Source organism: Protopterus annectens, chromosome 3.part0 (assembly GCF_019279795.1).
Source record: "Protopterus annectens isolate FY-2018-M chromosome 3.part0, PAN1.0, whole genome shotgun sequence".
NCBI classification, from domain to species: domain Eukaryota; kingdom Metazoa; phylum Chordata; order Ceratodontiformes; family Protopteridae; genus Protopterus; species Protopterus annectens.
Genome location: NC_056731.1, coordinates 533,410,013 through 533,433,838, shown reverse-complemented (window position 1 = coordinate 533,433,838; position 23,826 = coordinate 533,410,013). Strand labels below are relative to the sequence as shown.

At 42.0% G+C, this 23,826-nt stretch overlaps 1 protein-coding gene across 1 annotated transcript in view; it reads left to right on the top strand.

Moving 5' to 3' along the window:
* The window catches only part of LOC122796865 (programmed cell death 6 interacting protein), a 1,552,575-nt gene that overhangs the window by 1,363,840 nt on the left and 164,909 nt on the right, over window positions 1-23,826 (top strand). The gene's annotated exons all lie outside the window — the stretch shown is intronic.

Below are 23,826 nucleotides of genomic sequence, written 5' to 3'. Positions count from 1 at the left end.
CCTCCAGGGAAGTCCCCAGGACGCACTGGTTTCGATTGGCCCCGACTCCTGTACGCATTTCCTCCATTTCCTCTGATACCAAATTTCTCCAGAAAGCCAGGAACCTTCACAGGACGATAATTCTCATTGCTCCATTCTGGCCTCACAAATTTGGTTTCCCTCCCTGAAAATTCACTGCATTCGGGGACCCTGGATTCTGGACCCAGAGCCGGATCTGTTGACTCACTCGTCAGGGGTTCCCCATCCCGCTCCTGTCACTCCATCTAGCAGCTTGGCTGCTCCAATTCCCAACTTAGCCAGGTCTGATCTCTTGTCACCAGCAGTCCAGAATATATTAGTGGCTTATAAGGCTTCCACTACTAAAACATATACTAGCAAATGGAAACGGTTTGTATTCTGAATACACACCACGTTGATCCCTTTACAGCTCCTTTGAATAAGATTTTAGAGTTCTTGACAGACTTATTTCATCAGGGTGCTTCTCCTGCTACTCTAAGAGTTCAATTGGCTGCCATTTCAATTTCCATGTGGAAGAGTGTGGAGCTCCTATCATGGCTCACAGACTTTGTAAAGCCTTCTTAAAAGGAGTTTTTCATATTAGACCTCCGTCAGATCTCCTCGCCACCTTGGAGTCTAAACTTGTTACTATCTAAATTAATGTTGCCCCTTTGAACCTGCCTCTTCTTGCCCATTAAAATTTTTGTCCTGGAAAACTCTCTTTCTGGTAGCCATTACTTCTGCTAGACGAGTGTCTGAACTTCAGGCTCTCTCCATCAAGCACCCTTATCTAATCTTTCACTCTGACAGAGTTTCTCTTCACCAATTCATCCTTCCTCCCTAAAGTGTGTTCTATTAACAACATTAATCAGTCCATTGAATTACCCACTTTCTTCAAAACCACTCCAACAAAATGGAGTATATGTTGCACAAATTGGATGTTCACAGACAGCTAAGGTTTTATTTGGATAGAACAAAAGATCACAGGAAAACAGATCAACTCTTTGTGGCTTTTGCTGATAGCAGGAAAGGACTTGCAGTTACCAAAAGAACTCTTTCAAAGTGGTTAACTGATTGTATAATCTATGTGTACGATTCTGCAAATCAACCCTTCTAAACAAACCCAAGGGACATTCCACAAGATCAATATCTACGCCTTTGGCTCATGCAGCTCGCCTACCTCTGATGCTATTTGTGCGGCTGCTACCTGGTCTAAGCCACATACATTTATTTCTCATTATAAAGTAGATAAGGTTTCTAGGGACAGAGCAACCTTTGGTTCCACTGTGCTCAAGAACGTCCTCCCGTGAGTTCCTCAGGATTTAGGAGCTAGGGAGATTGAACACTATCACATATAGAAGTTATGTACTTACCATAACGCTCCATGTGGAGTGTTCATCTCGCTTTGTTCTTACAGTCCCACCCTCCCACCCTTAGGAAGAACGTTCTTTGATGCCTGGCCAGAAGCATTTTTGCTACTGTCTTTATTCTCTGTACATAGTTGGTATACACATATGCTTATATGTGTCTGTTATGTATGTATAGATGTATGGCATGAATGTGCTGTTATGTAGATTGGTTTGCTTGCAAACTAGATCTGAGGTAAAGGCAGAGGGGGATTGTGGGTATTAGATTGTCTCGAGCTTCTTCTCGATGCAGAGCTTGCAAGAGGCCGGCACGGAGCCGAGGATCGGCTCCGAACCCATGTGTAAGAACAAAGGCGAGATGAACACTCCACATGGAACGTTATGGTAAGTACATAACTTCTATTTGCTGGCAGTTTCAGTAAGGTCATTTGTTCTTACTATTTTTTCACTAAAATAACAGTATTAAACCTGTTCTTAAATGGATGGTTCTTCAGATCCGACTTCAGCTAACCTCAAGCTTTGGATCCAGTGCTTAGGCTACTCCCCTTACCCAAAATCCCCTTGTTATGAGCAAGATACCCCCAGAACTCATTTGCCATCAGAAGCTGCAGTAGTAGTCCTCTGTGCTTAGGTTTTCTGTGAGAAGTGAAATACTTTTGATTTTTTTTTTCTTCTAGTCTCATCAGGGTTTTCCTTCCATCTTTTTAGTTTTGTTTCCTTTTTATACATATATATTTACATGTATTGATTGTATTTTTATTAGTTGTAATGATGTCTGAAAAAGCCTTGAATTTTAAAAAGTGTGGCCTGCAGCCAACATTTGCCAAACTCTGCCCTTCAGAAGTGCACCTATTATCTAGAGCTGAACATTTGGACGCTTAGTGCAGTATTTGTAAATCTTCTGAGCAGAGAGTAATCATTGAACGTCAGAATAAATTCATTTTAATTAAAAGGACTTCTCCCTAGCTCTGTGGTAGAAAGGTTCCCTTCTCATTCTTCTGGGCGTCTTGCTTCATCTCCACTTGTCAAGAATCCAGCTGATTTTGGCATGCCTGAAAAATCGAAAGAAAAAGATACACCAAAAGTGGAGGAAAAAAAGGATTCCGAAGCATTCTCCCTCCTCGGCTCCAGTTCCAAAATTCATAGAATGTTAGGATCCAGCCTTAGGCTTAGAACTAATCCATATTGGATCCACTACTCTACCTCTTCCCAAGCCTCTATTTTTCCAAGGGCCAATATCCCCCCAAACTGAGGTCACCATTTCTTCACGAAAGATCCTTTCACTAGATCTGCACTCCTCTTGCTTCCTAACTGCTTTCATGCAGGTCTTCCAGGAGTCTTACCAAAAAGGACAATGACAGAATGATGACGAAATTCTTTCTGACCCATATCCAGCTGTTGCTCCTATCAGCGCCTGTCAGATCTAGGAGACTGGTTTCTTCCCCTCACGAATTACTAACTCCTTCCCCAATTTTCCCAGTGGTATCCGAGCATTATATTTGAGTTCACTTTGGAGTATCTTCCTTGGAGCTGAAGAGACGTTCTTCAACTTCAGTGGTTCCTTTGGTTCAGTCAGCACCAAGTATTTCGGAGCCATGTAGTCATTGCCAACTCTGAGGGGAGTTGGTTCACAGCTGAGAGTTTGGGATCTGTTCCTGTCTTTCATCAAGTTCGGATCAGAGCAAAGGGGTTTCTTGGGTCTAGCATCCGCTAGTGGCATTGGCTTTTTCAGTTAAGCTTCCTGGATATATCTCGGGCTTGGCCTTTAAAGCATTCAAAAGAGTGCTTTCCAAATCCAAAGAGATAAATTCCCTTTTAAGCACTGATCAATCCCTCCCCTGCAGGATTTCCCTGGTTCTTCAGATTTCTTATCTTGTCTTGTAGGGGCAGCAGCTTCCAAAAAGCCTCAAGCCTGTTTTCACTGAAGAACCCCAGTCAGCTTCTGATTCCTATCCAAAGCCCCCCATCAAAGACGTGCATAGGAAGCACAGGTGTGAAAGGAGACACTTTGATTCCTTCCAGGAATAACTCCCAAGGCGTACTGACTTTGAAGGGAAAGATTCCCAGGAATCCCCTATTGCGGATGTCGTATTCAGAGAAATTCAGGAACTGCTCAAAGAGGAGTCCATATTCCTCGAGGCTTTTGGAGCTGGCCTGTCCATTTCTCGGGTGGTTCCTCCCATTGACGAGATAGTAGACCTAATTTCCAAATGTTGCTGGAAGGAACTGGATGCAACTGACCCTGTTCCTCCTAAACCGGATACATTGTTTGTATCCCTCAAGGCTCATCCCTACTTGAGCAAGGGCCCTGCTGTAGATTTTATTGCGGTGGCTGCAGCTACCAAAAAGGAACTGGCAGACATGTTCCACTGTCCATCCACCAAAGAGGGAGTTTTGTGCTTTGGAAGATTTCAGGAAGTAAGTGTATGCTTTAGCAACATTTGTTGTTTGAGTGCTGAATTACCTGCCACATATCACTCAGTTTCATGGAGATTTCATCAAACAGTTCTCCAAATCTGTCTCAGGGTCCCTATCTACAGAGCAGAGGAAATCCGTTTACTCACAGTGCACCTCTCTTTCACTGCCACAGAAGGCACTTTCGGAGCAGCAGGCACCAGCATCGCCATTAGGAGACATGCATGGAGGTGGCTTTGTGATTTTTGCAGAACATTTTAACTCTTTTGTTCACTCCGCTTATAGCGTTTTGACTCTGTTCATCCAGAAGTCAAAGAAATACTTTACAGAAGTGAAAAAGATGATAAAACTCTCTCTCTGCCACAGAAATCAAGTTTTATACCCCACAGATAAGCTTTTCAAGGAATCAGAAGGATGGAAAGGGGCTTTGATTCTGCAAATCAGAAGGGTTCGTACCTGATACTTCTGGTGATACAGTCCCGTGTGGTATTGATGGGAATTCTAATAGTAGACAGGCATCCCCAGGGCAGAGGTCATCTGCAGAACCAGAGCTTTTGGGATTTTTTTCGAGATGCCTTTCCAGAATTCTTGAATGTGTGCCTGACTGCCCCTGTCTGGAGGCAGTTGGGGGCACTTATCCCCGCACCCAACAAACTTGGTTGTCTGTCACTCAAAGATGTAGGAGTATAGATGATAATAACTAGAGGCCCATCTCATTCTCTTTATTTCTCGTCCTATACACACACACAAACTTCCCGATGTTCCACCCTCACAAAGGGACACAGCCACTTCAAAAATAAAGAAGCTTTTAAAGAATTGAGTCATCTAAGAGGTCCCACCAGGCCAGAGAGGATCTGGAATTTACTCAAGGGTCTTTTAAGTGACAAAGAATGGGGGACCCAAAGCCAATTCTGGACCTCAGCCATCTAGGCAAACAAAATTTTGGATGGTCACTGCTCAGTGTATTTTTCCTTTGCTAACAGAAAATGACTGCATGGCTCTATCAATATCCAGGATTCATACTAATGATAGAGACGATTCAAATCATTCTTTCATTTCATGCTAGGAGCCAGTTATTTCCAATTCAGAGTCCTGTCGTTTGGTCTCACCACAGCCCCCAGGGTATTCACCAGGTGTGTGGCAGTGGTTGCAGCTCACAACTGACAGCAAGAGTTCCAGGTGTTCACTTATCTGGAGGGGACTGGCTTTGTCTCCTCCTTCAGGGGTCTGTTTGTTCAGGCCAGGGACTAATTTCTCCATCTTTGCTTGAATCTGGGATCACAGTGAGTACAGCAAAGTCCGAGCTGCAGCCTGTTCAGTCCTTTTAATTTATCGGAGCGCTCCTGGACATGAAACTTCAGATTGCTAATCTCCCTCATATCAGGATTCTGAGTCTTCGCAGGCAAGCCTTAGCCATACTTTCTTGTCAGAAGCCACAAGAGAAATGGATACTACATCTCTTAGGTGCCATGGTAGCTCCAATTACCTTGTGTTTGTTGACTAGAAACACATGAGAGTTCTACATTGTTCCTTAGGAGTCCATAGTCTGTCAGACAACATCTTATGTCCTTTCAAGTGTCATTAACAAAGATTTTCAGATCTTGCATCCAGTGGTGGTTGAATTCACCAGCTGTATTTCAGGGCTTTCCTTTTGTTCTTCCTTCATCCCAAGCCATGATGACCATGGACGCTTCTCACCTGGGGTTGGGGAGGTATTACTTGGGAAAGATGATCCAAGGCACATGGTTCCTGGCACAGGCCTGTCTTCATATCAACATCTTGGACATTAGTACTGCTAACAATGCAGGCATTCCAGGGCTCTTTCCCCTTGTGTCTGTGATATCTATTCTCATAATATGTTTGTCATTTGGTACATCAACAAAATGGGAAGAACCCAGTCTTATCACTTGTGTCAAGAAGCCATGAGCGTATGGCAATGGGTGATGACTTCTCACCACTTTCTGATAGCAACATACATTTCAGGGAAGTCCAGTGCTCTAGCTGACAGGTTGAGCAGTGTGCCTTTCTTCCACATGAGTGGCCTCTCAACCTGTAGTAGCAGAGAGCATCTTCAGCCACTGGTTCCAGCCTTGCTGCAACCTTTTTACATCTCCTCATAACACCAAGTGAGCAGTTTTTTGGCGCTCATCCTATGGGAGTGAGTCACTGAGGAATGTCTCTGATCCACAATTGTCACTTTAGACTGCTGTTACTTTTCCTCCCACCCCTGTAATACTTATAATTCCTACAAAAACTGTTTGTGAGGAAGATCATGGTCATCTTCATTATCTCTCTAGTGGCTTCGGCAAGTGTGGTTTCCCTTCCACTGGCCTCATGTGGTACACCCTCCCTGACTGCTAGACTCAGCTCCAGACCTAATCTTTCACTCGTCACGGTCATATCACCCAGAAGTTCAGTCCTTCACGTTGACTGTATGTTTTTTACAGTTCCGGTGATGGCTAGACAGGCCAGACTTTCCTCCCCAGTTATTCACATTTTGACCTCTTCCAGAGAAATATCTACAAAAAGAAAGTGAAAAAGGTTCTCTATCTGGGCTTCCAGTAAAAATGTACATCTTTTTTCAACCCTTCTACTGGCTATTTTGGATTTTCTAGAGTCTTGTTTTCAAGATGATGCCAGTTACTCTATTAACTCATTCACTCCAGAGCAACTCAGAAAAAGCTGCCTGCTTAATTCCACCATAGAAACAACAGTGCAGCCTGAGCTCATTTTCAGAAAATCCATTTGTAATACCATACAGAAAACAAATGTTCATAACTCTTTAACTATAAAAGGTAGACTAAAAATGTAAATGCGAAAGTTGTTCAGCAGACACTGACCTTTCCAACAGTGTAAATGTTGATAGTGCATATCAAAGTCATTATTAAATATTTGGCAAGGAATGTTGATATTGTGCATATTTTTTACCTTTTTGAAAAAGCAAAGCACAATATCTTGGTCAATGTACCATGCAGACCCATGCAATTTGGATTTAATTTGTTAGTATGAATGTCAGCTTTAAAATCATACCTTAACCATTACTGTGTGAGGCTCATTTCTTGAGATATTCACAGAAATATGATTAATATATTTCTCATAACTGATAAACAAAGCATGATATCTCATCACCTGTAACAGACAGAGCCTACATATCAGTGTAGAAGTTGTGCATCTCAATGTCAGCTTCAAAATGATGCATCATTTATGTGATCACCATGGTCCCTTGCAAATATATGGTCCTAATAATGAGAAGTATTGTAAATGTATAATTTTCATAATCGTACAAGACTAAAACTGTGATATTTGTACATGTGTACAGTGCACAGACACAATTACTATGTTGTAAGAAGTAACACTGTATTCAAAATGAGGTATTACTTGGCACACTGACATGCTCCCTTGCAAAGTTATTTACCAAAATATGAAATAAATCATAATTTCCATAACCTAAGTCCAAAACAAACTTTGATATCTGCACATGAGTACAACATACAGGCACCATTCTTTTACCATCTTAGAACCACCAATACTGTCTTCAAAATGATGTATTACTTAGCACATTCAGATGCTCTCTTGCAAAGGTATTTACCAAAATATGAAAAAAACCATAATTTCCATAAGAGAAAAAGCAAGGTAAGGACCGCCACTCCATAATAACCCAGGACAGGCATGGGACTTCAGTGGCAGGCAAGGCCATCTGATCTGTCTGATAGCTGTGCTGGCTACCCACTCAGACAGCTGATACCACTATAGTCTCACAACCTCCTTCAGTGTCAGCAGTCTGCCTTACCTATGCCTTTTCTCTTTACATGTGCCCATTCAGCAGTGGACTTAAGGGATCAAGTTCTGCATTACTAAGCACTTCCTGTCATCTGTCCTCTACACATGCCTGATAAAAGAAAACAAAAAAAAGTATTGCAGGATGGTCACCGACATATTAGATTGTACGTGGTAGCACTCTCCTGAAACAGTTGTTCTTTCTCAGCATCTTCACCAGCTCCTTACCACAGTTATTTGCCAAACTCTGAAAAGTATATTTTACAGAACACATTTCATAATAGAGTTTTACTTACCATACTGGTCCTACTTGGTCATGGGTGTTTTCCATTCTTCTCACACGCTGCATGTTACCAGTCCTGCATAGCTCTCCTCACACCATTGTGGAGGTCAGTCAAGAACAACGCAATGCCCTTCTCAGTTAGGTGAATGCCATCCCTTCAGAACAGGTGAACATCTTCCATGGTGATGCTGTCATGGCGGATTGTAGATCCACCTACCCTGTGCATCAAGCCATGCATGAACCGATTCTGTAAACGTCTGGCCTTGTGAGCTGCCCATTGACGGTTTGCTGTTTTCCATATCTGGCTAAGAATTATGCCAGAGCACACAAAATGACAACGTGGCCAACACGACTGCAGGTTTTCAAAAATTGCTGTGATTTGAAACTGTAGTCTTCTGAGTGGTTGACTGAGGACATCATTCCCACCAATGTGCAGCACAAGAATGTCGGGCTCAGGGTAGATGGAACACTTCTCTTCCAACAACTGCAGTACTCAGCTCCAGTGCATATCTCTTCTTGCAATCCAGTATACCTTCACACTGGATGTGGGGAAGCTCAGTTTGTACTGGTTTTCAGATTTAGAGGCATGGCTGGCAGCCAAGTGAATGTAGGAATGGCCACATACCCACACTCTCACTTGTCGTTCTCCTGGTCGTGAAGCCATGTCAGTGTCAGAAGGTGGACGAACCTGCACAGGAAAGAAAATGCAAACAGATTACTACTGATGTTTGACAGATGTATTGGCAGAATACATACATTTTTATATATATATATATATATATATATATATATATATATATATATATATATATATACAGGGGCATTATTCGTTTCATAATGTACATAAGTGGTGATAATGCTGCAGAGGTACATATCTACCCCCCCGTGAAAACACCAAATTACACACAATGACTGAAAAGCAGGCACAGAAAGGGCACATGTAAACGGAAAAAGCAGGGTAAGGACCGCCACTCCACTAATATGCCAAGGACAGGCATGGGGCTTCAGCTCATGAACATCTGAAGTATCCCATACTGGGCTGGCTATCCACTCAGATTGCTGGTAGCAGCAATGACTCCCGATTGCATGCAATACCAGCACTCTGTCTTACCTCTGCCTTTTCTATTTACATGTGTCCTTTGGGTATGTATCCCACAGACTACTGCATCTGTGGAACAAGCTGCCTCCTCCATGTGAAGCAGAGTTCCTCCCTAACTCACTGCAAGTGCAACTTGGACAATTGGATACGAAACCGGAAATAGATCCCTGGTTTGGCACCTATGTCTCTAATGGACAGAGGTAACCTGTAAATGCTTCATCTCCCATGCCCTTGCTTACACTTATCAAGGGTATCACATCTTGTCAGCGTACCAGGACAAGGATAACAGATGGAACATTACTGCTAGTAGAGAACTTATTTTTCCTATGTTGTCAATTGTCATTCTGTCCTCAAGCTTGTGGGGCAGAGTCCACAGCTACCTTAGACCCTGGGTAGCTCACCAGATAGATACGCAAGTATTTTAACAGCTGAAATATGCCTCACAGATATTACCCACAAAGATAGGTTTAAATGTAAAATAAGAACAAGACTATAATCAGTAACTCAACAAAATGACTTCACAGTTCAAAATGCACAGGAAATATTTTACCACAATAGTACAGACTAACACTGTCTTCAAAATGGGGTATGACTTAGCACAATTACTTGTTCCTTAAGCAAAGTTATTTACCAAAATATGAAAAAAAAAGTTTCCATAACCCAAGTCCTAAACAAACTGTGATATCTGTAGCAAATTATTACATGATACGATATTCAATTGTAGTAGTTCACAAAAATATGAAGCATCTAACCACAATGGGGACTTTGCTTTGTATCAAACAAAGTGGATAAATGAGAGAAAGGGGTGGTGGCTTGAAATGAGTGCACGTAGACAAAAATCCAAATCTGGCTTGTGCATTCATCAAAGTGATGATAACTTCCACTTATGTGAATGACAGTGGCAGCTGCTGAAAGTTTTACCTGAAAAGAGATAATGACTATGTGATATATTGTAACTGCAGTTATTGTTAATGTGATAATGACCTGCAGTTCATTACAGCAAAGGTTCTGCAGGCTCAGACACAGGTGCTAATTGCTGCACATAACCTGCTGAGTAGGCATTCTTTCTATTACCCTGTGCAGCCGTTATGTAACACAGACTCATTATCATCTGTTAGAAAAGCACATGAGTAATTCAGTAAAAATAGTATAACACTTGTATATTACCGAGCCCTTCCTCCCACCTAAATTCCACACATGAATGACAAAGCACGAATATTACCCAAAATATATGGTAGCTTCATGCTGGTAGTAGTCAGCAAGTAATAACCTTTTTCTGTATAAATGATCATATTGTTGTCATATTGTTCAAGTATTTGTTTTTCTGTACTGAATGTGGAGCTTTTCTCCCCAGGCCTCTGCTGTAAATGGACATATGTCCAGTCAGACTATCCCAGTAAACAAATGTAAAATAAATTAAATAATAATAAAATCTCAGTCAACTACTGAGTCTAATCAGAATGAGAATTACAAGCAGAAATGAAATGAAGTGCAGTGAAACAGGCAGAAATATTGTCCAAAATATCTGGTTGAGCACCATATTTCTACTGCAATATTCTAACAAAGAAATCAGCTCACAGAACAGGATTTGTCAGCATGCTATGAATTACAGTAAGCCAATAAATCAGTATAACACAGCCAGGTGCTAGGACAATAAAATGTCCAAATGGAGTTTCCAATTATGCAAAAGCCTTTCCATGACACACTGCTACAATACAATACACTTACCCCTGCACAAGCAGTAGTAAATTATTTGTACAACTAGTAGGTCTCTGAGAAGAGTAAAAGAAACCAAGACTTCAAAAAAGTATATATTCTTTCATGGTGTGGTGAACTGAGTTTGTCTTTGATTTCATGGCCTTATCCGAGCAACTATTCTGTACAGGATCACCTTCCAACTATCTTCCCAACTCCCATTGTGATCATCAGACTGTTCAAGCCATATTGTCCTTCAAAGTCCCCACAATGCCTCTTATCGGTACCTCTTATTATACAATATGCAGAACTGTCTCTGCACCTAAAGAACATGATATGCTACAGGACAATAAAAGGAACAGGAAAACCTTGAGGTTTATAAATAAGATCATCAAAAAATTAAAAGGCAACAGCTACCAGGAGAGGCTGGAAGCACTGTCTGTATCTAGTCCCCTATAGACTCCTTAGGGGGTCACATTACCATATCTTACTTTTCATAACAATAGGGATCAAATAGTCTAAGACCTCTTGTATCTCCACAAATCAAAACAGTTCCACTAAAGATAGTAAATGTTTGAAAAATAATGCTAAACCAACCTATACAATGCACCAAAATGAGGCATTCATCCAAGTCACCCCTTTCAAAATGCAGTGTAACACATCAAGACAGAGAGAAGCTAAAGTTCCTTTCAATGTTCTTTCAACATAAAGCACACATCTACATCTTGCATTTATTATACCACCTGACTGAGTCACCTTTGTAATTTCATCTATCTAATATATTACTATGTCATCATATTATGTACTGTTTATATACTGTTGATTCAGTCGATAGAACTACTCCATCAAAAAAGGTACAACATTGTAAAGCAAGGACAAACTTCTGCATGCTTTGCAGATTGAAACACGCAAAATACACATTAACCCCCAAGGTCAACAGCCACATATGCCTAATGGAAAGAAGAGAGCTAACTTTTTCACATCTTGCTAATAAAGCGTAGCAATTGTATTTAATTGCAAAATGCAGGTCAAACTAAACAGGGACATTTTTGTATCCTTAATACTTAGGTGACGACTGATATTAAGATTAGCATCTTAATAGCTGCATAGAGGCAGCTGTACCCACCAGCAAGAAGTACAGAACTAACTCAAAAAACAAGCCACCCTGGTGGAATCACAAAATCAATTGGCTGAATAACAAGAGGGAGAAAATCATGGCATAAATTAGGAGGTGCAGCATCCAGCAGGATAAAAGCCCTCTCAAACTAAACAAACTACTCAGAGGACAAATACGAGTTAAGTTTGGCCTCCCACGACAAGGAAAACTGCAGATGTACCTAACCAGGCATATCCAACAATTGAAATGTCCACAGAGGTTCCTCACTAAAAGAATGTAAGGTGTGACTAATATGTCCTATACAGACCTCCTCAAGGTCCTATCCCTGTATTCTGTCTCCTACAGCCTTTGGAGGGGAGATCTATGCCTTTTATGCAGGGTTTTGTCAAACCCCACTCTGATGGACGACCTGCACATCCACCAATCATACAGCACCAGAATTACCCGCTATAAAGAATTAAACCTTGCCTGTGATATAAACAGGACCTGCTGGAGAGATAAGAATGTATCCCAGCGACTATTGCATCTATGGAACAGGCTCCCTATCCATGTGAAGCAGAGTTCCTCCCTAACCCAATTCTTTTCAAAATGGTGAATGGCCATCCCCTGGTAATACCACTTTAGACTTCACTAAGGAGTTTAGTAAGGAAAACACACCACTGCTTTTATGATTTTTAAATCTTTTTATAGTAAGCTAAATCTGACCATGTTATCTGATTCAATGAAGGAACAGCCCTGCTTATTTCCATAGAATAACTCCTTATATCTACTAAAAATGTAGGATTATGATATATATGATCTGTGGGAAGATTTTCACTGACCAGCACATAATTGCTGTCCACATCTTTTACTAGCATTTATTTTAATTTGCATAGAATTCTAAGTATTCACTAGACAGCAAGCCATTTCTATTTTAGGACACAGATAATTCTCACCTCCATCCCATTTATTTGTCTTTTCACTAAAGGTCAATTGTTAATGTAGACTGTAGCACTTCTATGACAATCTCAGAATTAGAATGAATTTGAAATTTAATGTTTGTTTTATCTTGCTTGCACAAGCAAGTTCAACGTTACTTGATTTGCAAATATACTTGCATAGCTGCCATTATTAAAGCAAGCTGCCTTGCAAATTAACAAACATTAAATCAAACTGTTATACAAATGAATACAGTTTCCTCTACAAAATGTTAAAAACATATGTGATCTATTAGCAACTACAGTCCTATAAAGTGAAATTATGCTGCTCTGTTTAAATGCAAGTCATTTTAAATCATACTAAGTTAGTGACCCACTATAAAGTCCAACCAGACATGCACTTCTGCATTTTATTTTACTTTATTTTTTACAAAGAAGCGCTAAACACATAGCTCACTTGACAATTCAATCACTCACAGACCACTTCACCTGAAGGTGTATTACCTGAAACATACACAGCAACAAATAAAAACTTTACTGAAAATGGTAAGCACAGTAGCAAGTCAACACGCTTATGGTTGCACCCATACAGGCACATAACCAGGAATGGGCCTGCCTCTCCCTCTCACACTACAGCAGTTCCAAACGGTAGGCATGTTTGAGATAAAACAATTGCTTCTTCACACCATTTTATTCAGTATCTACATCACACGTTATCTGGTATCCAGGTCCATTGCAAAAAAAAAAAAAAAAAGCCCAAGCACAGCAAATAAAATCCACGATATAGGCAATAGCGTTGTATCCACAAACAAGATCACTGCTGTGGCAACTCGCCCTAAACCTAATACCAAAATCAGGATGTACAACACAACTCATGCTATGTACAAGACCACAAAACTGACAATGTGAAGTTGTTCTATCTTGCCGTTTTGTTCTTACAAACGTGTTCGGAGCCGATCCCTCGGCTCTGAGTCAGCCGCTTTCCAAGCTCAGACTCTCAGAGAAGCTCAAGACCTAGTGGATATCCCATGATTCCCTGCTGTAACTCCCCAGATCTAGTTTGCCGCTGCAACAATCGCAAGCTCTCAAGAGTGAAGCTCGGGCCAGTGAAAACTTTTCTTACTTAAAAATTTTTGTAGTTTAAGAATTTATTTTCTTTGATAGTGTTAAATTAGTTTGGTAGAGTAGATTTTTTATAGTAATTTAGTAGTTGAAGGGTTTTTTTTCTCCTTAGTAGTTGACAGGGCTCTGTCAATATATTATTATATACATATATAGTCAAGTGTGCTGTGGAGTGTTTTTTTTCTAGTAGTTTAAGCTTTATAATATCTTAGGATAATTTAGTTGGTGTTTCTCTTTTATATATATATATATATATATATATATATATATATATATATATATAAAATTATAGTAGAATACTTATGCTTATTTGTTGTGTTTTTTGTTGAACTTTAGTATGTCTGAAAAACAAAAGTCAGGTTTTAAGAGAGGTGGTTGTGGACAGAAGATGTCCGTTACTGACAACCACACCACATGTGTGTATTGTCTTTGCTTTGTACATTTGCAAGAAGTCTGCTCTATCTGCCACTCCTTCAGTGCTAGAGTTCTGCTAGAAAGAAGAAGGAAGTTGGTAGATAGAGGGCTTCTAAAACCAGATTTTCAGGCCGCTCTTGAAAAAGCTGACCTCTCTTCTAAGACGTCGAAAGGGTCTAAGTCTTCTAAAGGATATTCGGAGCCTAAGTCTCCGGCTCCAAGTGCCTCTGGCGTGATTCGAATATCGGTTCCACAGACCTCTGGACCGAGTATCGATCCGCCTGTTCGATCTCTGGTAGTGGAGCCGATTTTCGATGCACTCCAATCACCTATCCTCCAGTCGGTGCATTCTTCGGCTCCTTCGACCCATCACTCTTCACACTCCTCCAAATTATCTGATGTGGATCTGGATCGAGTGGTGAAAAGGTTATTGGAGAACCCGGCCCTTGCCAAAATGTTATCTGCTTCGAGTCAAGTGACTTCAAAGCCGAATTTGCCCCTCGTTTCCTCCATTCCTCCTTCGCTGAAACCCATCGAATCTTTGGAGCCGGGGCTGACGGAACCGATGCTAGTAGAACCTGTGGAGCCAAGTTTCGATCCTCTTCCCTCGGCTCCATCAACCTTGGTTTTTTCAGTACCGACGGAAGAACCTCGGGACCGACAGTCACTCATCGACTCCTGTCGTGTGAGTCGAATCGGCACTTCGGTTCCGACTCTACCGCTCGGTGCTTCGGTGCAGATGTCCTCGGCCCCGTCCTCTGGTTTGGAGCATGGGGTCTCGGTTCGGCGCGATCGACCGATCTCTTCTGAGCCGATCGATTCTTCGAATCGGGATTCTCATGCCTTCGATGCCATGAGGAAGGTTTTGTCTGCTAAGACCACTACTTCCTCGGATCTGTCTTCACCTCTTCCCAAAGGGCCTCGTTCTACCTCTTCTCCTCAGATCCCTTCTAAGCGTCGAGATCCAGGGCCTCAGGAATCCCCTTCGGGTGACCCCTCCTCCCTAGATACTTCTCCGGAGGCTCCCACCGAGGAAGTGCCTAGGAAGAAACTGTGCAAGAGGAGGCACTTAAATTCCCCTCAGGAATCTCTTACATCAGATACCAACTTGGAGGAATCAGAAGGGTCCCCACAGTCCCCCTCGGAAGATATTCTAGAAATCCTGAAACAGAGAGGGGATTGGCAGTCCCTTGCCCCTACTGAGGACAAGTCGGTTCTCCTGAAGGCCTTTGGATCGCAACCATCCTCCTCATGGGTTATTCCGCCCATCGATGAACTAATGGAACTAGTTGTTTGAAGGGTGTGGCAGTCTCCTGACACCATGGAACCAGTTCCTCGGAGGCCTAATAAGTTCATTACTGCACCATCAGACAAGTCCTTGTTGACAAAAGGAGTTCCGGTAGATACAATGGTGGTGGCGGCGGCCATTAAGAAAGAGATGTCGGAGTCTTCTACTGTCCATCCTCCTAATAAAGATTCCAGGACTATGGACAGGTATGGAAAATGCATTTTCAGTTTGGCGACATTTTCCATGAGATCGCTAAACTACCTAACTCATTTCACACGTCTTCATCGAGATCTCCTCAAAGAACTAGGAGTCACTCTCCAGGGTAATGTAGCTGATGCAATCTCTGACAAGGTGAATGCACAACTCAACACCCTAAATTCTATAGTCAACTCATCCATGCGGCTCATTTCATATGCTGCTGAAGGTTCGAGTAGAGAGGCGGGTTCAGCGATAGCTCTTAGGAGACAATCCTGGATGCGCCTGTGCTCCTTCGCGGAAGCCTTTAAGTCTTCATTTGTGAACTCCCCCTTTGACGGATCGGCCTTGTTCGGTCCAAAAGTTAAGGAGACGCTTATGAGGTGTGAGCAAGAAGGAAAGACTCTGTCTGCCGTCGGAGTCTGTTTTTCCACTCCAACCAGACCGTACCCCAAAGGGCAACGAAGTGGGAAAATGTGGTTCCGGAAACCTCAGGAAGCTTTCCAAAACACACCTACAGATACCTCCTCCAGAGGCAGAGGAAGAGGTCAAAATGGAAGACGCCGCCCAATCGGCAGAGGTGGTCCGCAAAACCAGGGTGACAGGGACCAGTTCTCTGGCAAACCCTATCAGCATTCCTGAAGGGAAGCCTGGCTGTTCTACTCTGGAGACAGTCGGGGGTAGCTTAACTTTACACCTAAATGCCTGGCTAAACATCACAACAGATTCCTGGGTGAAAAGCATCATTACCAGAGGTTACCACATTCCCTTTATAAGAAATCCCCCTGTATTTGCAAAAAGTCCAGACATTCCACCCAGTCTGAGAAAACTAGCAGAGGTAGAGATTCAAAATCTTCTAGACAAAAGTCATCCAGCCAGTCCTGGCAGACCAAAGAGGATTCGGAACTTACTCCAGGTTCTTTTTAGTGCCAAAGAAGACTGGGGATTGGAGGCCCATTCTAGACCTCAGCAGGCTCAATGCCTTTATAAAGAAGTTCTGGATGGTCACGCTGCAATCAATCCTCCCTTTTTTGTCAAAGTGGGAGTGGATGTGCTCTATAGATCTCAAGGATGCATACTACCATATCAAAATGGACAGAGCATCCAGATATCTGCGTTTACGGCTGGGAGCCAGTCATTACCAATTCAGAGCCCTGCCCTTTGGACTCACCACAGCCCCCAGGGTGTTCACCAAATGCATGGTGGTGGTTATAGCTCATCTGAGACTAATAGGATTCCGAGTGTTTCCATATCTGGACGACTGGCTCCTTACCGCCACCACCAAGTATCATCTTCTGCGGACAAGAGACTACTTAATATATCTTTGTTCTCGTTTAGGTATCACTCTAAATTTTGAGAAATCTGCATTATTGCCCTCGCAGCATATTATCTTCTTAGGAGCAGAAATAGACAGTCAACGAAAATATCAAGTTGCCTCAATCCAGAATTGTCTCACTGAGGATCAGTTATCCAGCCTCCTAGTTCTCGACAAAGCACCGGCGTCACAGATACTACAACTTTGGGACACAATGGCGGCGGCCTTGATAGCAGTTCCCTTAGGCCGAATGCACATGCGGATATTACAATGGCTACTTTTCGCTCAATGGTCCTACCAGAGTCTACCTTTATCATACGAGATTCGATTGACAACTCTTTGCAAGAAAGATCTCACTTTGTGGTTAATCAGCAACCAAGTGACAATCGGTCATCCCTTTGTTCTTCCCCAACCCGTAGCAACAGTGACCACGGATGCTTCCCTGATAGGGGGGGGGGGGCTTTTTCAGGGAAAGACTATCCAAGGCACTTGGTCGGTTATGGAGACTCATTTGCATATCAACGTCCTGGAGCTGAGAGCAGTGTTCCTAGTGTTGCAGCACTTTCACTCTACCTCTAGGTACGACTGCCATCCAGACGGACAGCATGTCAGTAGTCTGGTACATCAACAAACAAGGGGGAACCAAGTCCTATCCCCTATGCCGCGAGGCCCTGAGAATATGGCAGTGGGCTGTGTCCACCGGACGCTTTCTGACAGCAACGCACATCCTGGGATCTTCCAACGTGATAGCCGACAGTTTAAGCAGGGCTATGCTGCTGCCTCACGAGTGGTCTCTAAAACAGAGTATGGCGGAACAGATCTTCCTCCGATGGGGCCGGCCTTGCTGCGACCTGTTTGCATCCCCAATGAATGCCAAATGCAGCAGCTACTTTGCCCTTTATCCCCCACTGGGGAACAAACCAAGGGACGCATTCATGCACGATTGGCCCCCGGGTCTCCTATATGCCTTTCCACCGATCCCCTTAAATCCCAGATTTATTCAGAAAGACAAAAGTCTAGGAAGGACAGTTATATTGATAGCCCCATCTTGGCCTCGACAAATTTGCTTCCCCTTTCTGCGGAAATATCAACTGGAAGAACCGTGGATCCTGGATCCAGTGCCGGACCTACTGATCCATTCGTCAGGAGTTTTTCATCCTTCCCTTCTCTCCCTAAATCTGACAGCTTGGCTGCTCCAATTCCCACTTTAGCCAGGTCTACTGATTTGTCCCCTGACGTTCAGCATATCATAGTTTCTTCTCACAAACTGTCTACCAGGAAATTATATAATAGTAAGTGGAAACTATTCGTACATTGGGTTGCTCGCTACAACATTGATCCATTTGTGGCGCCACTTCATATCATTCTGGAGTTTTTATCCTCATTGTTCAATAAGGGCTCAGCAGCTGCTGCCATAAGAGTACAATTAGCTGCCATCTCAAACTTTCATGTAGGATGTGGTAGATCTAAAATTATGGCGCATAGGCTTTGTAAAGTGTTCCTAAAAGGGAACCCATCACCTCAGACCACCGGTTAGACACCCTATTTCTCCCTGGAATTTAAATCTCATATCACAATTGATGTTTTCCCCGTTCGAACCAGCCTCTTCATGCTATCTGAAATTCCTTTCGTGTAAGACTATTTTCTTGGTAGCCATTACTTCCGCACGTAGAGTGTCTGAACTGCAGGCATTGTCCCCCAGACCGCCATATTTAATTTTTCACCCAGACAGAGTTTCTCTTAGGACTAACCCCACTTTCCTTCCCAAAGTGTGCTCAGAGAGCAACCTAAATCAATCCGTCGAACTTCCTACCTTCTTCAGACATTACACCAACAAACTAGAATATATGTTGCATAAGCTTGACATGCACCGGCAGCAAAGGTTCTACCTTGACCGTACTAAGGATTTCAGACAGACTGAACAGCTGTTTGTTTCATTCGCTGATAACAGGAAGGGACATGCAGTTTCAAAAAACACTTTATCCAGATGGCTGGCTAACTGTATCAGATTTGTTTACGCATCTACCAATCAGTCATTGTCCTCTGACATTAAAGCCCATTTTACCCGGGTGGTGTCTACATCCCTGGCGTATGCTGCCCGTTTGCCTTTAGATGTTATCTGTGCAGCTGCCACATGGTCTAAGCCTCCCACGTTCATCACTCACTATAAAGTGGACAGGGCTTCCAGAGACGGGGCCTCCTTTGGTTCCACTGTGCTCAGGAATGTTCTCCTGTGAGCCACCCAGGATTAGGGTGCTTGGGACGCTACCAGTTTGTAAGAAAAAAACGGCGAGATAGTACAACTTCACATAAAGAAGTTATGTACTTATCATAATGTTCCATGTGAGTTGTAAATCTTGCCTTTTTGTTCTTACATTCCCTCCCTCCGTCCCCCTTCGTGGAGAGTGATGGTTGCCTTAGCAGGGAGGTCAGTTTTGGTCATTTTTAGATCAGCCTATCCTTGGGCAGGCTGCCTCCTTCCTCTATTCCTCTTTTCTTCTGGAATTCATGATTCGGGGGTTGGCACCTTTCCTTGGTTTCCTTTGTTTCCTGCGTTGCAGCTTGCTAGATCTGGGGAGTTACAGCAGGGAATCGTGGGATATCCACTAGGTCTCGAGCTTCTCTGAGAGTCTGAGCTTGGAAAGCGGCCGACTCGGAGCCGAGGGATCGGCTCCAAACCCGTTTGTAAGAACAAAAAGGCGAGATGTACAACTCACATGGAACGTTATGGTAAGTACATAACTTCTTTTTTCCCCCCACAGATATTTATGGAACTAACCTCCGAACCTTATCCAGATAGCACAGACACTGTTTCTTTATCCCTAAGAGTAAAGCATGGAATATACCCAGCTATCTCGCAAATTCTATCATGGGTTAAGTAAAACTCTAAGTAAACCAGCATGAATGCAGGAAGGGGTGCAATATATAGTTAATGACCAGATTGCTTTGTTTCTTTTTGAAGCAAAATCTTAAGCTGGACAAAACTAGGGATCATTTTTAAATATTGCTCATACAAAGTTTGAAGGAATAACAAGTTTTGCCTAGCAGCTCGAAAGGATACGAAGTCTGTCACGGGAGTAACGGACATTATTTTCTAACCTTAATCTTTGCCAGTAATTCACCGGAAAACCATAACTTTATTAAAAAAAAAAAAAATGGATCGCAGCTAAGGAATGAGATTATCTTACCTTACTGAAGAATTACTCAGGCTTGGAGGTGAAAACACAAATTGATGTCCATTGCAGCTTTTTCTTTCCAGACTGTGACACTACCTGAACGGCTCAGTAAACAGAGAGATACAATAACAAATTCCACAACGTGCATAAAAAAAAGGGAAGATCTACTGTAGGGCCCTCTATTTCTTTGGACAGAACAGAGCTGGGGGGGTGTTAAGCAAGAGGCAACTCCCATTGGCTACCACCAATTCCTTGATGAAAATCATAGTAAATCGTCTTGCTGTTGAAAGGAAAATACAGTGTGCATTGCAAGCTGATTTTCTCACTAAAATCAGATATCAACACCATGAAAATCCACGCTGAAAATTAAGTTGACAAGGTAACTGACAAATTTCAGTTACTTTTTCAACTTAATTTTTAAGAGAGGAGGTAAAATATGCCTGCAAATTTACTAGTGCTGGGAGAAGGCACTCAGGTGGAACAATATGCAATTACTACCGTCTCATAGCATGCTCGGTGTTAAGCACAGAGGTAGCATGAGACGGTGGTCGGGGTTAATGAGTTAAGGCATAATTATCCTCTATATCTTCTTTTAATATTAGAGATCATCACACCCCCATTGCATCTCTTAGACTGTCTGAAGCTTTCCTCAGTGGTACCTTTCTTCTTCACCATCCATTCAAAGACACTTGCCCCCTTGGGATACTAGTGTTTTATTGCAGGCCTTTATGGATCCTCCCTTTGAACCTGCTACCAAAGATGATCTGAAGTTTTTGTTGTGAAAAACATTGTTTTTGGTGGCCATGACCTCTGCCAGTAGGACTTCTGAACTCCACGCCTTATCTTCTAAACCTCCTTATCTGATTTTCTACAAAGACAGAGTATCCCTAAGAATTATCCCATCTCTTCTTCTCCCTGAAGTGGCTTCTTAATTATCTCTTATCCTTCCAGAGTTCTTTCCAAATTTTTCAAAGGTCAATACATGCTGTGTTTGCTGGATGTATACCATCAGCTGTATTTCTATCTACATCAAGCCATGACAATTAAAAGGACTAACCAGTTTAGGTCACACACCCCCCAACCATCCTAAATTACTCTGATTTTACCATGTTTTGGGGTCCAAATAATGGGGTGCCACGATTCCCGAGTGGCACCCCTTCGTTTCCGATTTATTTCCAGCTTTTTTTATATATTTTTGAGCTTTTTGAGCTGATGTCATCACTTGCTCTATAACATCAGCCCCATCAGCTCAAGGGCTCACGTCAGTGTTTGAATGGGAAGGAAACGGCTCTGCAGTCTAGCTTATTTCAATTCACTGAGTTCTGTCGAAGAGGAAACGGCTCTGCACAGTCTGCACTGAGCTTATTCATACAGATGCAGAAGTTTCATGCCACGGGAGCTTTGAGCTTAAGAATGGGAAGGAAACGGCTCTGCAGTCTAGCTTATTTCTATTCACGGAGTTCTGCCTTGGCTCTGCACAGAGGAGAGGAAACTGCTCTGCAGTCTGCATAGAGCTTATCCATACAGAAGTTTTACGGGAGCTTCTGCCTTGCTTTCCAATGGGGTGAACGGGGGAGTTATCATTTCAGCTACACGGGAGCTTTGCTTTTCAGGTACTGCAGTATGTGTGTGTCTGTAATTGTGCTTGCTTTCATGTGTGTGAAAAATCAAAAAATCATTGATTTTAGAAATGCAGAAATCAATGTCAGAAAAATCAGAATATTCAAATCATGCTTATATATATTCAATTATACAAATGTGGAAACTATTTTATCTACTTGGTTAAAATGTAGGATTGTTAAATATGCCAACTCTCAAGTAATTAAACTTTTGGCAGGATTATCACTAAGTATTAAATGAGCTGTCTCCAGTTAAACGTAACATACTGATAAAAAATTAAGGATTGGTAATTGCTGCCATGCTATAGGCATATTCTTCAATTCTGAGGATTACATATTGAAGAAAATGTAACAATAATGTAAATAAAAATAATGTATATGTATAGTATATTATAATACTAAGCAAAACAGTATATATTTATTTGCAACTTTACTGTATATTTAGCATGATTGGTTATTTTAATTTCAACTGTCCTCATCTGGTATCAGCTATGGCATTCCAACTTAGTTTTTTACTTTAGGTAAATATTATTTGTGTATCTTCATTTCTTTACTGCTTTTATATTTGCATTATTTTTATTATATTCTGCATTTCATTATGTGATTGTTGTACAGGACTTAGTTACTTATGCACTTTAAAATACTTCAACTTGAATTTATGGGGGATAAGCCCTCCTCAGTACACCACTATATGGGGAGCTGTGCCCCAAGAGCACCCCTGTTATTTCTTCTCTTGTTGAAGTCTTTCTGTGGCTGTGCAAATGAAAGCTGTAATACATGCACAGTAGTGTGTCTGCCATTGTTCTGGGATATTGTTATATGAGAAAATATAATAGTAAGTGGCTGAGGATCTGAGGTCTTAAGCAAGGGTCATGGTTTGCTCCCATGTATACCTAAATGAATTAAGTGTTAGACTGTTTAAGAGAAACTACTCAACATCATGGCGAGTCTATTTTCATTGCAAGACAGTATTGCTTTCTTTAGCATATATCTGTGTTTGTGCATTGTGCTATAAAATGTAAAAATAAAATCCATATAATCATTGTAAAAGTAAAGCAGTGTGCACACATTATCTTTATGATAAATGGGTTGAAACAGCCAGGTAATAGGACATTGGAATGGCTGCAGGGGGACTCTGGTGCCATATTTTGGTGGTCTGTTCTTCAATTTGCATTTGAAAGTTGGTATCCCACAATTCCAATGGAGTGGGCGGGGTTATGTAATTATGTACATAAATTTTACATTAATCATTGTACAGATTTGTACCTATTTTTCATGGGCCTTGCCCATATTTTTGATGTTTCCAGGTTGAGAGGTATTGTTTAGGTGTCTCTGACTCCTCTTTCAAGTTGGGTAAAGGAGTGTCCTGTTGGCTTTCGGACTGTAACTCTGCTCATTCAGTAAGGTCTGTAACCTATTCTTCAGCCTTCTTTAACAGAGTACCTCCTTGATGACGTGCTGCAGCTAATTGGTCCAAGGTCCATAGATTAAAATTCATACTATAAATTGGACATATAGTCAAGGTCAAGAGCCTCCTTTGGTTTGGCTGTGGTCTGGAATATCATTCCATGGGACCTCCCAAATGCTCTAGTAGCTATGAACTTTGTCCCATTCTTTGAGGAATGGACATAAGAGATGTCATCGCCCTCCTTCTCCCATATGTCTCATTTCTGTAATTACTTTTATTTGCTCCTAGAGTGGTCTGACTGACCATTCCTTAGTTACCATGGATTTTAATATCAAGCCTGCACATAACAGTTGTTTCTTTTCTACTCTGTTACCTAGGTTTTCTGTTAAATGTGATAGTGCCTTTGGGTATAGTCTAAGGTGACTTGCTCTTTACAAGGGGATTATGGATAATGGGAGGGAGCTGAGCACTGAATCCAAAGTTTGAATGTGGCCAAAGTCAGATTTGACTTGCATCCAAAGACCTGTCTGCTGAGGAAGGATAGAAGCAGACAACACAGATCTATCATTATGGAGAGTACTTAACTTTCATTTAGTGTAGCTGTAATTCTGAATGTGAGTAT